Source organism: Manis javanica, chromosome 14, assembly GCF_040802235.1.
Source record: "Manis javanica isolate MJ-LG chromosome 14, MJ_LKY, whole genome shotgun sequence".
Classification (NCBI taxonomy): Eukaryota; Metazoa; Chordata; class Mammalia; order Pholidota; family Manidae; genus Manis; species Manis javanica.
The window spans coordinates 69,476,029-69,499,107 of NC_133169.1; positions in this window are offsets into that span (position 1 = coordinate 69,476,029).

Sequence of the window (23,079 nt, forward strand, 5' to 3'; positions counted from 1 at the left end):
ACACCATGACCAAATGGGATTCATCCCAGTGATGCAAGGATACTACAACATTAGAAAATCCATCAACATCATCCATCACATCAGAAAACAAAGGAGAAAAACCACATGATAATTTACATAGATGCTGGAAAAGCAGTCGACAAAGTCCAACATCCAATCATGATAAAAACTCTCAACAAAAATGGGCATAGAGTGCAAGTACCTCAACATAATAAAACCGGATATGATAAACCCACAGCTAACATCATACTGAACAGCGAGAGGCTGAAAGCTTTTCCTCTGAGATCGGGAAGAAGACAGGGATGCCCACTCTCCCTACTGTAATTCAACATATTGCTGGAGGTCCTAGCAATGGAAATCAGACAAAACAAAGAAATACTAGGAATCCAGATTGGTAAAGAAGAAGTTAAAACTGTCACTATTTGCAGATGACATGATATTGTACATAAAAAACCCTAAAGACTCCACTGCAAGACTACTAGAACTAATATCGGAATTTAGCAAAGTTGCAGGATACAAAATTAACACACAGAAATCTGTAGCTTTCCTATACACTAAAAATGAAGTAATAGAAAGAGAAATCAGGGAAACAATTCCATTCACAATAGCATCAAAAAGAATAAAATTCTTAAGAATAAACCTAACCAAAGAAGTGAAAGACCTATACCCTGAAAACTACAAGATACTCTTAAGAGAAATTAAAGAGGTCAATAACAAATGGAAACTCATCCCATGCTCCTGGCTAGGAAGAATTAATGTCATCCAAATGGCCATCCTTCCCAACGCAATATACAGATTTGATGCAATCAAAATCAAATTACCAACAGCATTCTTCAATGAACTGGAACAAATAGTTCAAAAATTCATAGGGAAACACCAAAGATGCCAAATAGCCAAAACAATCCTGAGAAAGAAGAATAAAGTGGGGGGAGGATCTTGCTCCCCAACTTCAAGCTCTACTACAATGCCACAGTAATCAAGATAATTTGGTACTGGCACAAGAAGAGAGCCACAGACCAGTGGATCAGAAAAGAGTGTCCAAACATTAACCCAAACATATATGGCCAATTAATACAAGATAAAGGTGTCATGGACATACAATTGGGGAAATGTCAGTCTCTTCTACAGATGGTGCTGGCAAAACTGGACAGCTACATGTAAGAGAATGAAACTGGATCACTGCTAACAACATACACAAAAGTAAATACAAATGGATCAAAGACCTGAATGTAAGTCATGAAACCATAAAACTCTTAGGAAAAAACATAGGCAAAAATCTCTTAGACATAAACATGAGTGAATTCTTCTTGAACATATCTCCCTGGGAAAGGGAAACAAAAGCAAGAATGAACAAGTGGGACTATATTAAGCTGAAAAGCTTCTGTACAGCAAAGGACACCATCAATAGAACAAAAAGTTATCCTACAATATAGGAGAATATATTCATAAATGACAGATCCGACAAAGGGTTGACATCCAAAATATATAAAGAGCTCACACACCACAACAAACAAAAAGCAAAGAATCCAATTATAAAATGGAAGAGGAGCTGAATAGACAGTTCTCTAAAGAAGAAATTCAGATAGCCAACAGACAAATGAAAAGATGCTCCACATTGCTTGTCATCAGAGAAATGCAAACTAAAACCACAATGAGATATCACCTCATACCAGTAAGGATGGCCACCATCCAAAAGACAAAGAACAACAAATGTTGGGGCTGTTGGGGAGAAAGGGGAACCCTCCTACACTGTTGGTGGGAATGTAAATCAGTTCAACCATTGTGGAAAGCAGTATGGAGGTTCCACAAAAAGCTCAAAATAGGACTACCATTTGACCCAGGAATTCCACTTTTGGGAATTTACCCTAAGAATGCAGCACTCTAGTTTGAAAAAGACAGATGCACCCCTATGTTGATTTCAGCACTATTTACAATAGCCAAGAAATGGAAGTAACCTAAGTGTCCACCAGTACATGAATGGATAAAGAAGACATGGTACATAAACACAGTGGAATAGTATTCAGCCATAAGAAGAAAACAAATCCAACCATTTGCAACATGGATGGAGCTATAGGGTTTTATGCTTAGTGAAGTAAGCCAGGTGGAGAAAGACAAGTACCAAATGATTTCACTCATATGTGGATTATATGAACAAAGAAAAACTGAAGGAAAAAAACAGCAGAAGAATCACCGAACCCGTGAATTGACTAACAGTTACCAAAGGGAAAGGGACTGGGGAGGATGGGTGGGAAGGGAGGGTGAAGGGTGTGGAAAAACAAAGGGGGCATTGCAATTAGCATGTATAATATGGGGGGGTACCAGGCAGGCTCTAAAACACAGAGAAGACAAGTAGTGATTTTACAGCATCTTAGTTCGCTGATGGACAGTGACTTTGAAGGGGTATGTGGGGGCGACTTGGTGAAGGGAGGAGCCTAGTAAACATAATGTTCTTCATGTAATTGTAGATTAATGATACCAAAAAAAATCCTACACATCATTTAAAAAACTTTTAATTTGCATAAAAGAGAAATATGAACAGCAATTTCAATAACCCAAAATATACTATGACTGATGGGGGAATTGGTGGCACATCTTGATATCTCTGGTTAATATACTCGCAGATAATTAATTTTTTGCCCATAATTTTCTATGCAGAATGTAAATCACTGATTGAAAGACATAGAATGATAATGGAAATTATGTTAGCATACATAATTTGAAGCATTATAAAGACTATTTGAATCTTTGAAAGTTTGAATATTTCTTATAAGAGAATTCAAATACCTATATATTTCTTAAAATGACAAATATTGATTTCCCTACTCTTAAAGCAAAATATTGGAGATAAAGACTTGACAAAAAGTGCTTGGAAAAAAACGATTTCATCACTGAAATAGCCTACCAGAAAGATTAATTATAAGCACACACTCAGAAACATCAATATGGACTTTCATTAATTAATCCATCATTTGATATTATATTATGTAATAAAGAGATGTATAAAGGATAAAGATTCACAAGTGTGCTTTATTTTTATCAAGTATCACAGTGGTTGAAATACAATAGATCTTAAAAATCAAACAATTTGGAGGTTAAATCCATAGACATAAATTCTAGATATAAATTAATACATATACATTATATATCCATCATCTATATATATGTATATATATGGAGACAGGACTTAAGAAGGGCATATTCACTGATATGGTGACTATAAATGTAACCCTTAAAATTTATAAGTGTGTTACTGGAATGCAAAAACTGAGCAGTGATGTATTTTCCCAGGAAACAACATTGCACGTGGCCCAGGTATGAACAAGTGTATTTTAAGAGGAAACACAATGGAATGCTAAGTCAACGAATGTCTTAAAAGACTGAGAACATATTTCAGGCATTGGAGAATTGTGGCCAAAGTTCAATGTTGTTCAAGTATTTTTTGTTCAAGCTTTTCATACTCATTTATTACTTGTTTTTACACTGAAAAATACCTAATGAGTCACCATGAATCTTTTAAGTCAGTTACACAAGTTCCTAAATCCTGAGCCTTTTGCTGATGGGGATTTGGATTCTGAAGTATAAGTGCAGACTTTTATGGGATTCAGTTCTCAGATATATAAGGTTAACATTTTTACCCAGGGGAATTCTGGCTTAGCTTTAGGAAATGACACAAATCAAACTGTTTCTGTTTGAAAAGTTTCACATTCATGTCACCTTTTCAGTGGGCAAAATTCTGGTACAAGGTATGTCTGGTTCCACACAGGAAAACTCCAGCACAAGTTATTGCTGCCTCTCACTCCACAATGTAGCTACTTATTCCTTTAATTGCTCATGCAAAATGATTGGATAAATCAGGCATGACCTACATTTTTGCCTCCATAGAGGAAGGAGGGAACATGAGCATCAAACTATGTTCATAGTTGAAGGTCAGTGGTTCGAAAGTCCACCATTGCACATAGTAAACTAAGGTTTCAAGGCTTCCAGAAACCAGAGAGAAGCTGGCTTCCCATGGTCTCAATGTCTTAATCCTCCCCCTCTGTGTCTAAATTCCTTACTTGTCTCTCAGCTCTAATCCTTCATTACTTGATCCACCTTCTGTTTAAGAATGAACAGAAATAGAAGAATATATTTTTATTTTTATTGAACTACTTTGATATACAACATTATATTGGTTTCAGTTGAACAATGTGGTAAATAGGCAAGTATATACATCACAAAATTCTCACCTCTATGAGCGTAGTTACCAAATGTCAGCATAAAAAGAAACAGCAACATTATTGACTGTATTCCCTATGATGCACCTTTCATCCCCGTAACTTGATGATTTTAAATGAAAGTTTGTAGCCAAAGAGAACAATTTAAATAGTGAAGTTCTCCACTGAAGCCACTACAGTCAGCAGGACCCAGGATCCTGAAGATCTCTTATACAAACAGGTGCTTGTAAGAACTAATATACAGACATGGTTTTCTCCATATGAGGTCTTCCTTTATGTTGTGATCAAATCATTCCAACCATTTACTAAAACTCTTTCAGAATATTCTCAGGTTTTTTTTACTCTCAAGAATCATGTATCAATTACATGAAAAGTTTTCAGTAAGAAATAAATATAAGGAAAGCTGAAGTTGACTCCAAAAAGAGTATATGAAACATATAAAGAATACTAGCACTAGATATTTCATTCAAAGAGATTAAAAATTAAGTGTATCTGTTTATCCATCCACCTGTATTCACACTGTGGGATAAATGACAGAATTTCCAGAATCTCCTGCCCAGCCTTTGTTCATTTATATATCAGTATATGTTTACCTGTGTAGAGGCCCCGTGGATCTGGGGCAAAGGGTGGAGAGAAAATGGCCAGTCTCTCCTCTCCTCCATTCCTTGTACGTAATTGGTCTGTCGTCTGCTAGTCACCATGGACCCACGAATGAAGTTCCTCAAAGAAGGGGTGCACAGGAGGTAGACAGCATGCCAGGGCAGCAGAGAGTGAGCCCCAACTGGAGGAGATTTATGGTGCCAAACCTGGCCAGCGAATTTGAGCAAGATGTGAGCAACAAAAATGGTTTCTCTCAATTTACCCTTTCCCTTGACTTATTATGGTTACTTTGGTATCACAGAGAATTCAACCCAGGCCAGAAACACCTTCCCCCTGGATCTGTACACACACACACACACACACACACACACACACACACACACACACACACACGCTAAACTTATATCAAGCAGTCCTGTTTTTAAACATTTTTATTGGAGATAATTATTGTGTGTTTTTTCAAAATAGCTATTGTACATCTTGCATAGAGCAGTGTTTATCTGCATGTTCCACAGACTGTAGATGATGGGGTTTAAGAAATGGAGCACCATGGTGTAGAATATGGCTGTTAGCAGATTTTCAAGAGATGCTTTATTTGCAATGGGACCTAAGAGAGCAATCAATCCAGAAAATGTAAACAAAAGATTTACCAACTGAGGGGTACAGGTGAATAAGGCTTTATTGCGGGCTTCCACTGAATGGATCTTAAATGCTGTCGAGAATATATTGACATACGATAAAACCAAAAAAGAAAGGCATACTAAGACAATACAAGCACTTATTACAAAGATCACTGATTGAGAATACTGAACATCTGAAGATGATATTCTCATTATCTGTGGTACATCACAGAAATATTGGTTGATCACTTTGGACTTGGTGAAGGGAAGAGTGAACAGGTTACCAGTGTGGGTGGCAGAATAGACCAGCCCACTGCCCCACGAGTCCCCTGCTGCCAGTGAGCACACACAGGGGATGATGGACAACCTGTAGTGCAGAGGGTGGCGGTTGGCAATATAGTGGTCATAGGACATGAACACAAGGAAAGCAAGCTCAGCAAATGCTAAGAAGGAATACAGGAAAATCTGAGCAGCACATCCTGTGAGGGAAGTGGACTTACTACCTGTTAGGGAATTCACAATTGATTTGGGAACCACAACTGAGATGCTGCAAAGATCTATGAGGGATAAATTGCATATAGAAAAGTACACTGGAGAGTGAAGGCATGGGTCTGTCACAATGACAGCAATGGTCACCAGATTTCCAGTCAGGGAACCCTGATAGATCAGTTAGAACAGCAGACCTTGCAAGACTTGGAGCTCTTGGAAACTTGAGATGTCCATAAGGCGGAATTTCATGATGGTGGTGAGGTTATCCATGCCTGCTAATATGCTGTGGGTGTCTTGCAGTCACAAAGCAATGGGATAAGCTGGAGTGGTAAGGGACCAAATGGAGATACTCCACAAAATCCATAAATTAAATTGGCATCACTGTATGGCTTTGAACCACAACATACAATAGAGGAAATGGAGAGAAAGAGAGAGTCTATCAAAATAAATGAATGTGCATATTAATTGTTTGTGTTTTCTTTCAGTTTTCACTGAGATATCATAGGAGTTTCAACTGTCATAGGTTTGGAGAATTGAACATACATAGAATTTAAAATGAAACCAAGCCCTTGGCAACCATTTAGCTCATGAGACACGTGCAGTATTTCTTTAAACATGTCTAATTCTGCCAGTACACATCCCATAACTATGTTCCCATTTATTTCAAAATCTAACATTTGTCCGAGAAATACTCTGTGCAGGATTCCGTGTCAGCCCTCTGGGTTTGAACACTCTGCAATCTGTCTGCATTATACACTCTCATGTACTAGAGGACTGGGATGAGTTTCATGTCTCCCATTCTGTGTCCAGATGCTCTAGAAAGTTTTACTTAACAAAGTTCATATTGACCCTGAGCTCCCTCAGAAGTATGTAACTTCACCAGATATGTTAACATTTCTTTCCATTTTTTAAGAAGTACCTTAATTTTTATTAGACTATATTTTAAAGCAGTTTATGTTCACAATAAAACTGAGCAGAAGGTACAGAGATTTCCCATGTACCTTCTGCCCTGACACATAGATAGCCTCCCCCATTGTCAACATCCCCCACAGAAGAGGTATGTTTGTTCCAACTGATGAACCTATATTGACACATAATTATCATCCAAAGCCCAAAGTTCACATTATAAGTATCCTTTTATCATTTTGCCTCAATGAATGTCCATGATAAATCATCAGCCTGCACATTTCTGTGTTATGTTTAATATACAGCTCAAGAAATATATCATCTGTGGCACCTGCAGTCCTTCATTTCCATGAGAATTTTTTTGTCAGTGTTGTTTATATTTTTGACAAATACTCTGTATCACACACCTTCAGAGACCATTTTTTAAATAAAAATTAATCACCTAAAATAAATCTAGAACCAGAAACATTTAGTATACAATATAAGAACAGATGTTTTATATGGGAGGAAAAATAATGCTAGGGATATTGAGACATACCAGAGCTATTTCAGTGATGTGTACATTAGCAACTTTGAAGAAACACATAAAATACAACTTACCAAAAATTCCTGAGAACTGAAGTAAGAAGCTTATCTTCCCTAACAGGTATATTGCTTTTGTGCAGTTTGTAGGCAGTTGACTTTTTGATTGTGCCTCTTTCTTCAGTGAGTAAACTTCAAGTAGCAAATTTTCAGAGATGTTCCCACTTATAAATCATTCAAACAATTCTGCTTCTGGATTATTTATAGATGTGGTTACCCTTTAAGAAGCAAATATCCGAGTCATACCTCTGGCGAGCCCTGGGGAATATGGAATTTTAGCCTTCAGGGAGGCCAGTCTTATTCAAATGCCTGGCTGTTAAATAGTCTTTGACCACAATGATTTCACTTGTATATGGAGTATAAGAACAAGGGAAAACTGAAGGAACAAAACAGCAGCAGAATCACAAGCCGACGAATGGACTAATAGTTACCAAAGAGAAAGGGACTGGGGAGGATGGGTGGGAAGGGAGGGATAAGGGTGGGGAAAAAGAAAGGAGGAATTACAATTAGCATGTATAGTGTGTGGGGGGCACGGGGAGGGCTGTGCAACACAGAGCAGAGAAGTAGTGATTTTACAGCATCTTACTACGCTGATGGACAGTGACTGTGAAGGGTTATGTGGGGGTTACTTGGTGAAGTGGCGAGCCTAGTAAACATAATGTTCATCAGGTAATTGTTGATTAATGATACCAAAATAAAAAAAATTAAAAGAAAAAAAAATTCTTTGACCACACCATTTGAGATCAATTAAATATGTTAAAGGGTTTCATGGCAATGAAATTACTATTTTTCTTATGTGTGTGACACCTAAAAAAGAGAATTATTTTATAGTGTTAGGTCACTGGAGGTCCAGTATATTTTCAAGTTGATAAGTAATTAGAAAAGTTATTTCTATACATTACAGGAAATCCATAAATTACATAACTCCTAATATAATTATATTTTCTTATGGTTTTGGACTTAAATTATGGCATAAAATATCATATTCAATTAAAATTATTAAAAATCAGCAATCAATTTTGAAAGGAAGGAGCGACACACAGCAGCAATTCACCAGAGAATTCCGCTTTATTAGGGAAAGGTGCTGGGTTATATAGGAAGGGGCATGAGGTGATTGAGGTGTTTCTTCTATGGGGCTGGTGGCTATTGGCTAGGTGCTGGGATTGGGAGGGGAGAGAGAGGTGATTGGGCTTCAGGTGGTGCCGGCAGGAACCTGGAAGAGAAGCCGGAAGTTTGCCATCTTATGGGTGGGGGCACTTCATTCCCCCCTTTCTCCTCTATGGGGTTGTGGATGTTGGTTTCTCTCTGACTGCTTCCTGATGAATGGGGGTGGAGAAGGGAGTGAGGCTTGAGGATTGGGAGGAAAGGGTTGATAGGACTCCCCACAGTAAGGACGAGTAGATGTGGACATCTTCATGTTGGAAATCAATGAAGGTCCCCTGTAACCATAGGTCAAGGACTTGTTGATTCCAATGGTGCCAAGAGGATACGGGTGCCAGAAGCCAGGCATCTGTTGCCAGTGTTTCCAGGAACAGTTTCCAGCAGAGAGAGGGGTCCATCTCAGCATGTGCTGAGGAGGTTACATGAGTGTGAGGGATCTTCTGTGGCTAGAAGCTGATAGTTCCTGAGTAAAAGCTGGTTGAAAGTTTGATTAGAGATTTTTGCGACTTGGGATTTGATGAACTTTATTATACAGGGTAAGAAGAGACAGACGAGAAGAATGACTATTATGGGGCTTGCAATGGGTCAGAGCCAGGTGAGGAAGGGGTTTGTTACTATTGAAGAGAATGGGTTGGAATTGGAAGCAGAGTGGAGACTGGAGGCAAGGTTGGTGAGTCTGGTAATGTCAGTTTCTACAATGCCAGATTCGTTGATGTAATAGCAGCACTCTTCCCAGAGGAAGATGCAGGTGCTGCCCTTCTCGGCGCTAAGCAGATCTAAGGCCTGCCAGTTTTGAAGGGTGACCTTAGGTAGTGAAGTGACCTGTCTTTGGAGAGAGGCTAGGGAATCGGCAGTGGATATCAGGACCCCCTCATGTTTGGCGCTGAGATCTCTAATTGCCCATAGAGAGTGACCCAATGCTCCTCCCCCTGAAAATCCTGCCCCAATGGTTGAGGTGGCTAGGGAAATACTGACCATAATGGGAAGGAAAGCAGCCCTTCTTGTGCACAAGGGCAAGGGAGGTTGGAGCTCAAGGAATTCTGCCATGCTGTAAAGTGTAAACTGTCAGATTAGGGTGATGAGAATGCAGGGTGTGCTGGAGTCGGGAGGCAGTGAGTTAAAAGACTGCCATTACACCAAAAGAAGTGTCCCAGCTGCATAAAAGTCTCAGAGCCAGAGGGAGGGGTGTGGATAGAGAGACAGTGAAGTGCACTGGAGGGGGGTGAAGATGGGCCTACACAGTGGTGGATAGTGAGATTGTTTGCATATTCTGGTTCCCATAGGGGTATGTCTGCCAGGGGTTGGAAGGGTTGTCCTTATGCATGAAAGGAGTAATTGGAAATGTTAAGAAGCATGGCGGCTAGCAGTGGGCGCTGTAGTGATGTGCACAAGAAACAATTGGTGGTGTTAAGGGTGTGGTTGAGAAGGATGGTGGTGTCCTGAATGAGCTGTAACCAAGAGTAGGAGGAATCAGAAGAGGGGTGGGGGTGAGAGAATATGAAGAGGTGCCGTCAAGAGTTTGGATAATGACTTTTTTGGAATGTTTGATATCAGATGCAACTTGAGAGATCTGGGAATGAGAGGGAACATACTCTCAAGAGATATGAAGGGTACCGTGGGGGGTCGAGGATCCCCCGTAGTAATCTGAGGCTGTGACTCCGGCAGCCCATCGAGAGTCCCAGGGATCTCGGATTGATAACGAGAATGAGCCATTGGGATATTTCATGAAACAGTTGGAGGAGTAATACTGTGGGTACTGGGAGTTACCCATGTAGTGAATGGCACAAGACTAGTAGGGACATCCCCCGTAGGTGTTTTGCCATCGCCTGCAATAGGCTTATCTTTGGTCATAGAGGAAGCAGAGGTAGGGAGAATAAAGGTAACTGCTAGTGAACACTTTGGTGGAGGGAGGAAAGTGGAGGTATAAAGGTCTGGAGCAGCCTTTTAGAGGGCAGTCTAATGTGGCAATGAGAGCAGTAACTTCTGTTCGATGCTGTGTGTAAGTCTGTCTGACTTTGAACCACCATACAAAGGAGGCTGGAGTGGCGGGGAAGACAAAAGGAATGAGGAAAAAATCGAGAGAGCACTAAAGGAGGAAAAAATCATGATTCGGGAATGGATGGCAAAGGGGGTGAATGGGAGATGTGGTGTTTCAAGTAATCAGAGGGATGAGATGTGGTAGAGTAGACAGCATCTTTGGCTGTATCCGAAGGACTCTGGATTGTGACTGATGGGTCTTGGGTGTTCAGAGAAGGTGGGTCCTGGGTGTTTGGTTTCAACCTGGAAATATGAATCCAAGGGGTGACAGAGTTATCAGGCAGTAAGAGCTTGGCGGCCGAGGGGGTGCAGAGAATAACTGGTTGTGGACCTTCCCATTTTGGGGTGAGAGAGGGCCGATCCTCTGGCAGCTTATAAAACATAGTTGGCCGGGCTGTAAGACAGGAGGATTTTGGGAGCGGATGGATCAGGAAGGAGCCAAACCTGATATTTCCACAATTCAGTGCAGAGGAGAGAGAGTAGCAGAAGGGCCATATTGGGAGGAATCGATCCTTTGTGGGAAGGGAGTCCGGGGGTAGAATAGGGCCTTGGTTCATGATCTCAAAGGGCGACTAGAAGGAAGGTTTTTTTGGGAGGGTCCGAATGTGGATTAGAGCTAAGGGAAGTAAGCGAACCCAGTCAAGGTGTAGTTCAAGAGAAAGTTTGGTCAGGATGTCCTTTAGAATCCTATTGGCTCTTTCTACTTTTCCTGAAGCCTGTGATTGATAAGGACAATGTAAATGTCAGGGGAGCGAGAGAGACTTGGAGAGGTTCTGGATAATTTGGGCAGTGATCTCAGGGCCGTTATCTGATTGGAGGGAAGTGGGCATCCCAAACCTAGGAAAGATCTGGGTGAGGAGGATAGAGGCAAATGCGGATGCTCATTTGTTAGTGGTGGGGAAAGCTTCGACCCATCCTGAAAATGTATCTACTAACATGAGTAGGTATCTGGTATGCCGTACAGGGGGCATGTCAGTGAAGTATATTTGCCAATCAGCAGCAGGGACATTACCCCTTGCTTGATGAGCCGGGAAGGGTCGGGCCTTGAGGGGGGTATTAGGGTTAGTGTGTTGGCAGATGGTGCACCTGTGGGTGATTTGGTTAAGTAGGGTTTTGTCTTCAGGAGAGAGAGAAAAAAAGGATTGTAAAAAATGGATCAAGGATTGGGGCTGGGATGGAACAGAGCGTGTAAGAAGCGGAAGAGAGACTCTTTGTCCTGGGAACAGAGGGTGTCTTGTGATAAGGCTAAAACCGCAAGGGCAGACGGATTGTTGTCTGGTATGTCCTCTGATAGGGCAACTGACCGGGCTACTATGTCAGCTTTGTTGTTACCTCTTGTAATGGGGGAGTCATCCTTTTTATGTGATTTGCAGTGGACTATGCCTAGTCAGTGTGGGAGTTGTGAAGCCTCTAACAGTTTAGTAATTAAGGCTGAATTAGTGATGGAATTTCCTTTTGTGTTGAGGAGGCCTCGTTCTTTCCATACTGCTGCATGAGACAAGAGAATGTGGAATACGTATTTGGAGTCAGTGTACAGTGTGAGAGACGTGTCCCGGGCTAGAGTGCAAGCTCTGGTGGCTGCAATGAGTTTGGCCTGTTGATTGGTTGTACCGGGGGTTAGGGCTTGTGTCTTGATGACATCTTCGAGGGACACTACTGTGTATCCTGAGTAGTGGGTGCCCTCATGTTTAAAGGAGGACCCATCAGTAAACCAGATGAGGTCAGAGTGTGAGAGGGCTCCTTCGGAGATCGTGGAGTGGCACAGAAGGAAGTTGTGAAGGGCTTCCTGGCAATCATGTGAGGGAGTATGAGGAGAGAAGGGTAGAGGAAGAAGAGTGGCCGGATTCAGGGGCTGGCAGGGGAGGAAAGAAATGTCTGGATTTTGTAGGAAAGAGGACAGTAAGGTCAGGAGTCTGGAGGGAGGGAGAGTCTGTAAACTTTTGTAGGTTAAGAGATCTTTTAGGTGATGTGTGGACAGAATGGTAAGGGGCACCCTGAATGTTAGTTTATGAGCTTCTTTCTGCAAGAGCTGCCCAGTAGCTAATGCCCTTAGGCAGGGGGCCCATCCCCGAACTGTGGGGTCTAATTGCTGGAAGAGATAAGCTACAGGGGCTAAGGGTGGGCCATAATATTGACCTAGGACTCCTAGTGCTTGACTGGACCTTTCATGGATGTATAATGAGAAGGGCTTTGACAAATCAGGAAGATGGAGAGCTGGTGCTTCCACAAGGGCTTGACAGAGCTTAATGAAGGAGTGTCGAGATGAGGAGGATAATGGTTCTTCAGGGGGGCCCTTGCTGAGGTCGTATAGGGGTCTTGCCAACAGGGAGAAGTTAGGGATCCACGCTCTAAAATACCTGGCTAGGCCATGAAAGGAAAGGATTTCTGTCTTGCTTTTGGGAAAGGGCAGGTCAGAGAAGAGTCATTTTCTGTCTAAGGTAATGGACTTTCTTTACTGAGACAGAAGGAATCTGAGGTAAGTGACAGAAGGGGAAGAGATTTGAGCTTTGATGGGGCATACCTAGTAACCTCTGGAAGCTAGAAGGTTAAGTAGGGAGGCAGTGTCAAATTGAGACTGTTCCCACGAGGGACTGCAGAGTAGAAGATCATCTACATATTCTAATAAGGTGGACTCGGAGTGATCATGATGAAACTGTTTGAGGTCCTGAGCTAGGACTTGTCCAAAAATATGGAGAGTATCTTGGAAGCCTTGTGGCAAAACTGTCCAAGTGAGTTGTTCAGAATGCCTTGTGTATGGGTCTGTCCAGGTGAAGGTGAAAATATCTTGGGGGGAGAGGTCCAGAGGGATAGAAAAAAATGTGTCCTTGAGATCTAGGACTGAGAAGTGGGATGCCAAGTCAGGGATCTGTGATGAAAGGGTGTATGGATTTGGAACTAAGGGATGGATAGGGACAATGGCGATGTTGATGAGGCAAAGGTCTTGGACAAGGCGGAAAGATCTGTTGGTTTTTTTAACAGCTAATATGGGGGTATTAAACGGGGAGTGAGTGGGTCTGAGGTAATTTTTGTTTAAGAGATCTTGAATGATGGGTTGGAGGCCTATGGGTGGTTAGGGGGTATTGGGCCTGACAGATATACTGAGAGGGGTCACATAATTTGATATAAGCAGGAGGATATAGAGCCACGGAGGGGCTTGTAATGTCCCAAACTTTGGGATTTACAGGGTGTATGAGGGAGGAACTGGAGCTTTCATTGGGTAGAGAGGGGTCATCGGCTATGAGGGCCATCAGAAAGGGAGTACTGGGGGCTGTGGGAGTGGATATAGTTATGGAAACATGGAGGAGAGAAAGGATGTCCAGTCCTAATATAGTGAAGGGACACTGGGGCATAACCAGGAAGGAGTGTGAGAAAGGTATGATTGTCTTGGATTGTGCATAAAAGGGGGGGTTTTAATGGGAAAATCTGTTTACCTCCTACCCCGACTATAGGAGTAATGGCAGGCATGGTAGGGTCCTGGTATTCTCGCAAGACTGAGAAGGTGCCTCCTGTATGTAGAAGGAAGGAGATGGGGCAACCGTCTACTATTAAAGTAACCCTGGGCTCCTGTTTGGTGATGGAAATGGTCAGGCGAGAAGCCCCCGGGCCCCATCAATCTTCTTCTGCCTGCCCCACTATGGCTGACTTAGGATGGGGGTTGTTCATCCAGCCTCCCCTTCGGGTGGTTGGGCAATCAGAAGCCCAGTGGCCCTTTTTGTGGCATCTGGGGCATGGGGTGGTAGGAGATCTGGGGGAGGGGCATGCCCTTGACCAATGTCCCTCTTTTCCACACTTGAAACAAGCTCCTGGGAGGGGCTTGTTTGTAGAGGGGTGCCCAGGTTGTGGTTTTATCAGCTGGGCCAACATTTGGAAATTGGCCTGATCAGCCTTTTGTTTATGGCGTTCTTTCTCCTCCTCCTGGTTATGGAAGACTTTAAAGGCCACTGTTAGGATCTCAGTCTGTGGGATAGCGGGGCCCTGTTCTAACTTCTTGAGCGAGCTTTAATGTCGGGGTAGCTTTGAGCTAGGAAGTATGTCACAAGGACATGTCTTCCTTCAGGTGTTTCTGGGTCTAGGCTGGTATATATACTGTAATAGGGCTTGAGTGAGTCTGTCTAAGAACTCGGAGGGAGTTTCCTCCCTCCTTTGAATTATGTCTTGGAGCTTTTGAAAATTGACTACTTTACCAGCCACCTTTTTCAGACCTGCTATTAAGCAGGAGGTGAAAATATCTCGAGAGTGGAGACCTACAGCGGTGTTATAATCCCAGTGTGGGTCTTGTTTGGGGACAGCAGTGGGGCCAGGAGGATAGGTGGGGTCAGTCCTATGGATTTCGGTAGCGTGCATTTAGGTGACGTCCCAAACTTGTCTACGCTCTTCAGGGAGGAGGGTGTTGGCCAGGAGCATGAAAATGTCATGATGTGTGAGGCTGTAAGACTGGAGGGTCCATTGAAACTCCCTCTTGTATGTCGTGGGATCAGTGGAAAAGGAACTTAGGCGTTTCTCAAGTTGGGCTCAATCTCCTAAGGAGAAAGGGATATGAATGTGCATGATGCCTTTGGATCCTGCTACCTCCTGGAGGGGGGCAATAATTTTGGGAGGCCCTCGGGACCGAGTCTGAGGGGGACTGAAGGGTTCTGGCTCATTCTGTGGGGAGGAAACAAGTGATGGGGGCAAATATGCGATAATTTTGGGAGGCCCTCAGGAACGAGTCTGAGGGGGCAAAGACGGAGGAGGCTCCTGGGACTTAGGGGGGCTGAAAGGTTCAGGCTCGATATGCCAAGGGGATGAAGGTTACGAAGGCAGAGGGGGTGTGGTGGGGGAGGAGGTTGTGGGGGAGGAGAGAGAAGCGGGGGGCGGGAGAGGACAGGAGGCTTCTGCAGGGGAGGAGGTGGAGGTGGTGGTGACGGCGGTGGTGGAGGAAGGAGGAGGGGCTGTTGTAGGAGAGGAGGCTGAAGGGAGAGGACAGGAGGCTTCTGCGGGGGAGGAGGTGGAGGCGGCGGCAACAGTGGTAGAGGGCAGAGGGGTTGTAGGAGGGGGAGGGGCGGAAGGGGCAAGCCTGTATGGCGGAGGCTCCGGCTGGGTCAAAGGTAATCAAAGAGGGTCTGGGAGTGTGTGGAGGGGAGGGAGAGGGCTTGCAGGCTAGGAGAACTTGGGGTGGGGAACAGGTGGTGCAGAGGCTGGGATTTTGAGCTAGGATGTGAAAAATTTCGATATAGGGAATCTCCTTCCATTTTTCAGGTGCTGGCAGTAGTTAAAAAAATCGTGAATGATGTTAGGATCAAGAGTTTCCCCTGCAGGCCATTGGTTGTTATTGTCTAGGGGTATGTTGGCCAATCTTGGGAGCAGTATTTATGGAGAAGCTTTGGTTTTATATCAGGTGTCAGGGAGAAGGTAGCTAGATGCTTGAGCAGGCATTCAAGAGGTGAACTTTCAGGGAGGGATGAGGAGGCTCCCATGGCTAAAGGACAGAGAAGGAGACAAACAGGGGAAGATGAACGGAGATCCTCGGACTGGAAGCAGACCGCAAGGAGACAAAGGGCGTCCCCGATGATCCTTGGTGGTCTGCAGAAACTCGTATATGAGTCAGAATTTCTTAGGAAGTGTGGGTCATCACCCAGACTTCTCTAAGAAGGCAGAGTGCCAGAGTCACGAGGAACCTAGTACTAGGAATTTTGAGCAGATGGAACAGAAGGAGGACGGGGAAAAAGGGAGTGTTCTCATTTGCAAAGAAGTCACCTCATTTATGGCTGTTGGAGAAGGGGCCTGAGGGTCTGCCACAGCCGCGAAGGCCTGACGAGGGGAGAGTTCCCTCCTCATCCCTGAGCGGCAGAGCCTTGCTGGACGATCATGGTCAATGGAGCTGTGATAGATCGGGGGAGAGTGGCCCACCCCAGGGAAATTTTGCTAAAATTTTCAGCACTAATGGAAGGAGCGGTGAGTGCATTTACAGCTGTCAGAGGAGGGGCCTGAGGGTCTGCCACAGCTATGAAGGCCTGAGGCGGGGAGAGTTCCCTCCTCATCGCTGAGCATCAGAGCCTTGCCGGACGATCACAGTCAATGGCGCTGTGATAGCTCGGGGAAGAGTGGCCCACTCTTGGGGAAAACTTACCCAAAGGCCAGAGAGGAGTGGTGGGTATGATGAGCCAGTGCTGGAAAAAGAGGATGAATGCAAGCTGCTGCTGGTGTCGGGGGGGAAAACAGGGCCCAGTTGGGGTGTCCCGTCTCCTGGGTTTCGGCACCAATGAAAGGAAGGAGTGACACACAGCAGCAATTCACCAGAGAATTCTGCTTTATTAGGGAAAGGTGCTGGGTTATATAGGAAGGGGCATGAGGTGATTGTGTATTACTTCTACAGGGCTGGTGGCTATTGGCTAGGTGCTGGGATTGGGAGGGGGGGAGAGGTGATTGGGCTTCAGGTGGTGCCGGCGGGAACTGAGGACACAGAAGAGAAGCCAGAAGTTCGCCATCTTATGGGTGGGGACCCTTCAAATTTATTGATCTTAATTTAAAGAAACCTATGTAACAATTCTCAATGGAATTTTGAAAGAAGGCAAGTACAAGAAAAAGAAACCATGGCACCTATTGGGAAACATCTAACCAAATATGCTGGGAGCAGATCCTCACACAAGCAATACAGGAGCCAGTAATAGTTCCCCTCAGAAGGCAGGCACCACGCCTCAGAAGCAGTTCTTAGGGAAGAATCCAATTTGTCAATATTCAAAAGGTCCTTATTAGTAGCTGCCTCATGAAGAGAAGCAAAATGAAGTAAAGTTGGAGAAGCTACAATGAAATGAAGAGTGATATACCACACTCTCTATTACCCTATCACAGAATGTGGACACAACTGGGAAAATCCACAGAGATTCACCAAAATTTATTGAGCATCAATAAAACTAAAGCCTGTTAGCAAAAATCCCTCTGATGCTACATAACATTTAGGCTTCTCCAGAATAGGGAGCCTGTAACTAGGGTGTCACAGAGCTCTGGAAGACCTTCATCTACCCTCCACCACTGCTCCTTGTGCTCAGTCTATGTCTGTGTATATTTGGGCAGAAAGCAACATACTGGTGGCTTGTGCAACTTGATTATTTTATAAACTGTCCCTGACATGTCAGTGGCAACTCATATGGTGTCACAATTCAGAGGTGAATGAGGCTTTGATTTTGCTGATTCATGGTTTTGTAACATAAGGTTTTGACCACTTGGAATATATTGGCTCAGAGAGTGGTATAAATCTTACAAACATGACATCTTTCATTACAGAATGCCAGAATAAATCATTGTTTCAAATATCACTACTAATCTTATTAGGAAGGTCTTCACTTATTACAAAAATATCAAGCTCACGTGGAGAATGTATTTCTACGTTCTAATTTCAAAATTCTAATTTTGACTTATAGCTCAAATTTTATCATGAGCAGCTCATTTTATAAATTGTTTTCACTTTACTTTTGAGACAATGTCAAGAACAAAAGTCTGATTACTCATATGTCTGTCAGGAACAACCCCTATTTTTACTAATATACATATTTTTTCCCAACTTTTTAAAGATATATTTGACATGCAACATTGGGTAAGTTTAAATTGTGCAATATGATAATTCAATGCATGTGTATGTCATGAAATAATTACAATAAGGTTAATTAGCATATCCATGAACTCACATATTTATTGCAGATTTTTGTGGTGAAAACATGTAAGATCTGTTTTCTTAGCAACTTTTAGTTATACAATGCAGTATTTAACTATGGTCCATGCTGTACATTAGATTCTCAGATTCTTAATTCATCTTTAAATTGGGAGCATATAATTTCTTTCTATCCCTTTTTCAGTTATTTTCTTGAAGAGAGTTTTGTCTACCTCAGCTGCTCCATTTTATCTGTAATGCACAAAGCCAAGTGGAGATTTGGTGAATATTTGGTTAATGGGATCACAATAACAAGAAGTTCCTTCAATAGTTATTTATCTTTTTTCCATATTTCTTGGGATATAATTGACAGAGATGGCTGTATAAGTTTAAGGTGTATATAATAATGATTTGAGTTTTATATATATAGTGAAATTTCTACTAAAATGATTTTAGCTAGCATCCATTATCTCATACAGATAGAACAAAAAGGAAAAGCAAAGAAAAATTTCCTTGTCATGAAAACTGTTAGAATCTTCTCTCTTAATATGTATGTGTATATTATGTAGTAGTGTTAACTATAGTCATTTTGTTGTACATTGTATTATGTTTACATATTGTAATTACTTATTTTGTAACTGGAAATTTGTGCCTTTTAATCACCTACTACCAATTCCTTCTCTCACCATCCCTTACCTCTGGTAAATCACAAACATCACAAATCTGATCTTTGCTCTATGAAGGTTTTTCTTTTTTTAGTTCCCACAATTAAGGGAGATCTAACATTATTTTTTATTTGTCTGATTTTCTTCACTCAGCATAATGCCTTCAAGATCCATCCATGTTGTTGCAAATATCAGGACCCCTCAATTTTATGACTGAATATCTTATCTCGATCCTTTCTTCTGTTTATGGTACTAGGATTTTTTCCTATTTCTTAGTTACTGTAATGAATGCTACCATGAGCATGGGGTAAAGGTACCTGTTAAAGTCAGGGTGATTGTTTCCATCAAATACATGCCCAGAAGTGCAGTACCTGGATCATAGTGTAGTTCTACTTTTTAATTTTTGAGGATCCTCCATAGTGTTTTCATAGTGATTATACCAATTTATAAGCCCAGGAACAGTGCACAAACTTTCTCTTTTCTCTGCATCCTCACTAGAATTTTTTTGTCTAATTGATGATGACTATCCTAATATGTTTGAGGTGACATTGTAATTTTGTTTTGCATTTGCCTCACGACTGGTGCTGTTGGGTGTCGTTTCAGGTACCTGTTGGCCATTTATATATCTTCTTTAGAATGTCAATTCAGGTCTTCTGCCTACTGAGATTGGACTATTATTTTCTGCTACTCAGTTTGATGAGTTTCTTATGTATTTTTCATATTAATATATTCTTAGATATCTGGTTTGCAAATAGTGTCCAATGATGTAGGCTATCTTTTCACTTTTGATTGTTTCCTTTGCAGTGCATAAGCATTTTAATTTGATGTGTTCCCACTTGTTTACTTTTTATTTTTGTGCTTGTGCTTTAGGTGTCATATGAAATCATTCTGTAGACATATCACGGAATATTTTTACCACAGTTTTCCTCTAGTAGCTTTATGGATTCAGGTCTTCCATTTAAATTTTTAAAGCATCTTTTATTGAAGAATAGTTGACATACAATATTCTAAAAAGTTCAGGTGTATAGTAAAGAGATTCAACAATTATATGAATTGCAATATGCTCATCATGATAAGGGTAGATACCATGTGTTACCTTACAAACTTATTACAATATTATTGATTACATTCCCTATGTTGCAGTTTTAAGGATACATATTCTTTCTTTTTTTTATTATGGTATCATTGATATACAGTCACATGATCAACACTCTGGTTACTACATTCCCCCCATTATCAAGTCCCCACCACATACCCCACTATAGTCACTGTCCATCAGTGTAGTAAGACGCTATAGAGCCACTACTTGTCTTCTCTGTGCTATACTGCCTTCTCTGTGTCCCCCTCTATATTAGGTGTGCTAATTGTAACGCCCCTTATTCCTCTTCTCCCTCCCTTCCTACCCATCCTCCCGAGTCCCTTTCCCTTTGGTAACTGTTAGACCATTCTTTGGTTCTGTGATTCTGCTGCTGTTTTGTTCCTTCAGTTTTTCTTTGTTCTTATACTTGACATATGAGTGAAATCATTTGCTGCTTGTCTTTCTCTGCCTGGCTTATTTCACTGAACATAATACTCTCTAGCTCCATCCATGCTGTTGCAAACGGTAAGATTTGTTTTCTTTTTATGGCTGAATAATACTCCATTGTGTATATGTACCACATCTTTGCCCATTCATTTACTGATGGACACTTAGGTTGCTTCCATTTCTTGGCTATTGTAAATAGTGCTGTGATAAACATATGGGTGTACATGCCTTTTTGGATCTGAGATCTTGTTTTCTTTGCATAAATTCCTAAGAGTGGAATTCCTGGGGCAAATGGTATTTCTATACTTAGTTTTTTGAGGAACCTCCATATTGCTTTCCACAATGGTTGAACTAATTTACATTCCCACCAGCAGTATAAGAGGGTTCGCCTTTCTCCACATCCTTGCCAACATTTGTTGTTTCTTGTTCAAGGCAATTCGTATCAAATTACCAACTGCATTTTTCAATGAGCTAGAGCAAATAATGTTAAAATTCATATGGAACCACAAAAGAACCCAAATAGCCAAGGAAATATTGAGAAAGAGGGAAAAAACTGGATATTATGCTTTCTGGCTTCAAGCTATATTGCAAAGTTACAGTAGTCAAAACAGTACGGTAGAGACACAAGAACCAACTCATAGATCAATGGAAAAAAATAGAGAGCCCAGAAGTAAACCCAAACATATATAGTAAATTAATATATGACAAAGGAAGGAAGAACAAACAATGGGGAAAAGAGAGTTTTTAATTAAGTCTGTAGGACAAAGTGGACAGAAACATGCAAGAGAAGGAATCTAAATCACTCTCTAATCCCATGCAAAAGTTCAATCAAAATGATTTAAAGATTTAAATATGACATGAATACATAAAACTCTTAGAATAATATTCAGAATGTTATTGAGTGCTAGAATGAGTAACTTTTTCTGGATGTTTCTCCCTGGGCAAAGTTAAAAATAGAAAATGAAAATAAGTGAGACTATATCAAATTAAAATTCTTATGCACAGCCAAGGAATCAATCATCAAAATAAAAAGACAACCCACAGTGTAGAATAATGTGCTTTTAAATGAAATATTTAATAAGGAGCTAACATCCAAAAATATATTAAGAACTCATATACCTCAACACCAAAAAAATTAACCCAATTAAAAAATGGACAGAGAATGTGTGTAGATATTTTTCAAAAGAAGTCATACATATGGTCAACAGGCACATGAAATGATTCTCCACATCACAAACCATCAGAGAAAGGCAAACAAAATGACAATGAGTTATCACCTCACAGTAGTTAGAATGGCCACTATCCAAAAGACTAAAAACAAAAAAGTGAACAAATGGCTATAGACTCATACACACTGAGAAATGACAGGTGAGGGAGGAGTTAGGGTGGGTGGATGAAATAGATGAAGGGGATAAAGAGGCTAAAATCTCAATCATAATATATATAAATTAGTCACAGGGATGAAAGCATAGAGACAATAGCCAACAGTTCCATAACATTTGTCTTCATTGAGAGATAGCAACTATACAGTCTTTGTGGTGAGCACTTAATAAGGTATATAATGCTGAACTGCTGTTGTATAATTAAAAACCAATATAATATTGTCTATCAACTTTACTTCAATAAAAATTTTAATAGAATAAAAGCACACACACAGGCCTATTCTACTATGTTAGGTACTTGTTTGGATATTCAATTGATGTTGCTTTCTATTGCTCCACTTCTAGGCATCCAGTAAGTGTTTGTTGGATCAGTGACTTCTAAATAAAGCTTTTAAATAATTAAAAAAATCTTATTACACACCTTTCCTGTATATTAAACAAGATGGACAAAGTAAAATTTAACATGCTGTGCTTTTTAGTCAACCTGAGGGTGAATTTATATGAAAATAAATGGCCAAAATTGTGTTTTTGCTTTTCTACAAAATGCTGCTAAATATCAAAGGCACCATTTCTTTTCTTTATAACTCTTGATTTATTTTGCACATTTTAATAGTCATTTTATTTAAATACATTTTCTATATGATATTATATTGGTTTCAGACAAACAACACAGTGATTCAGCAATTAAATGCATCAGTGATCCTCACCATGATCAGTGTAGTTGCCATCGGTCACTTAACAAGGATATTAAAATATTATGAGCTATGTCCCGTATGCTGTACTATTATTCCTGTGAACTATTATTTTGTATGTGTATCTCTTCATCCCCCTCACCTATATCACGCATCATCCCTCTCCCACGGTAATCAACCACCTGTTCTATGTGTTTATGAGTTTATTTCTGTTTGCATCCATCAGTAGATGAATGGATAAAGATGCGGTACACACATGCAATGGAATATTCTTCGGTTATAGAAAAGAAAAAAGTCCTGCCATTTGTGACAATGGGGATAGACCTAGTGGATATGATACTAAATGAAAAAAGTCAGTCAGAGAAAGATGAATACCATATAAATTCATTTGTATGAGGAATGTTAAAAAAAAAAAGAAAATGTTGCACACATCTCTTTTGTAATGGCTTTATTGATATATAATTTATATACAAAGAATGATGCATATTTTAATGTGTGCAGTATGATGACTTTGGGCATATGTATGTGCCTGGTAAAACTATTTTGACAATTAAAGTAATATATGTATCTGACACCCAC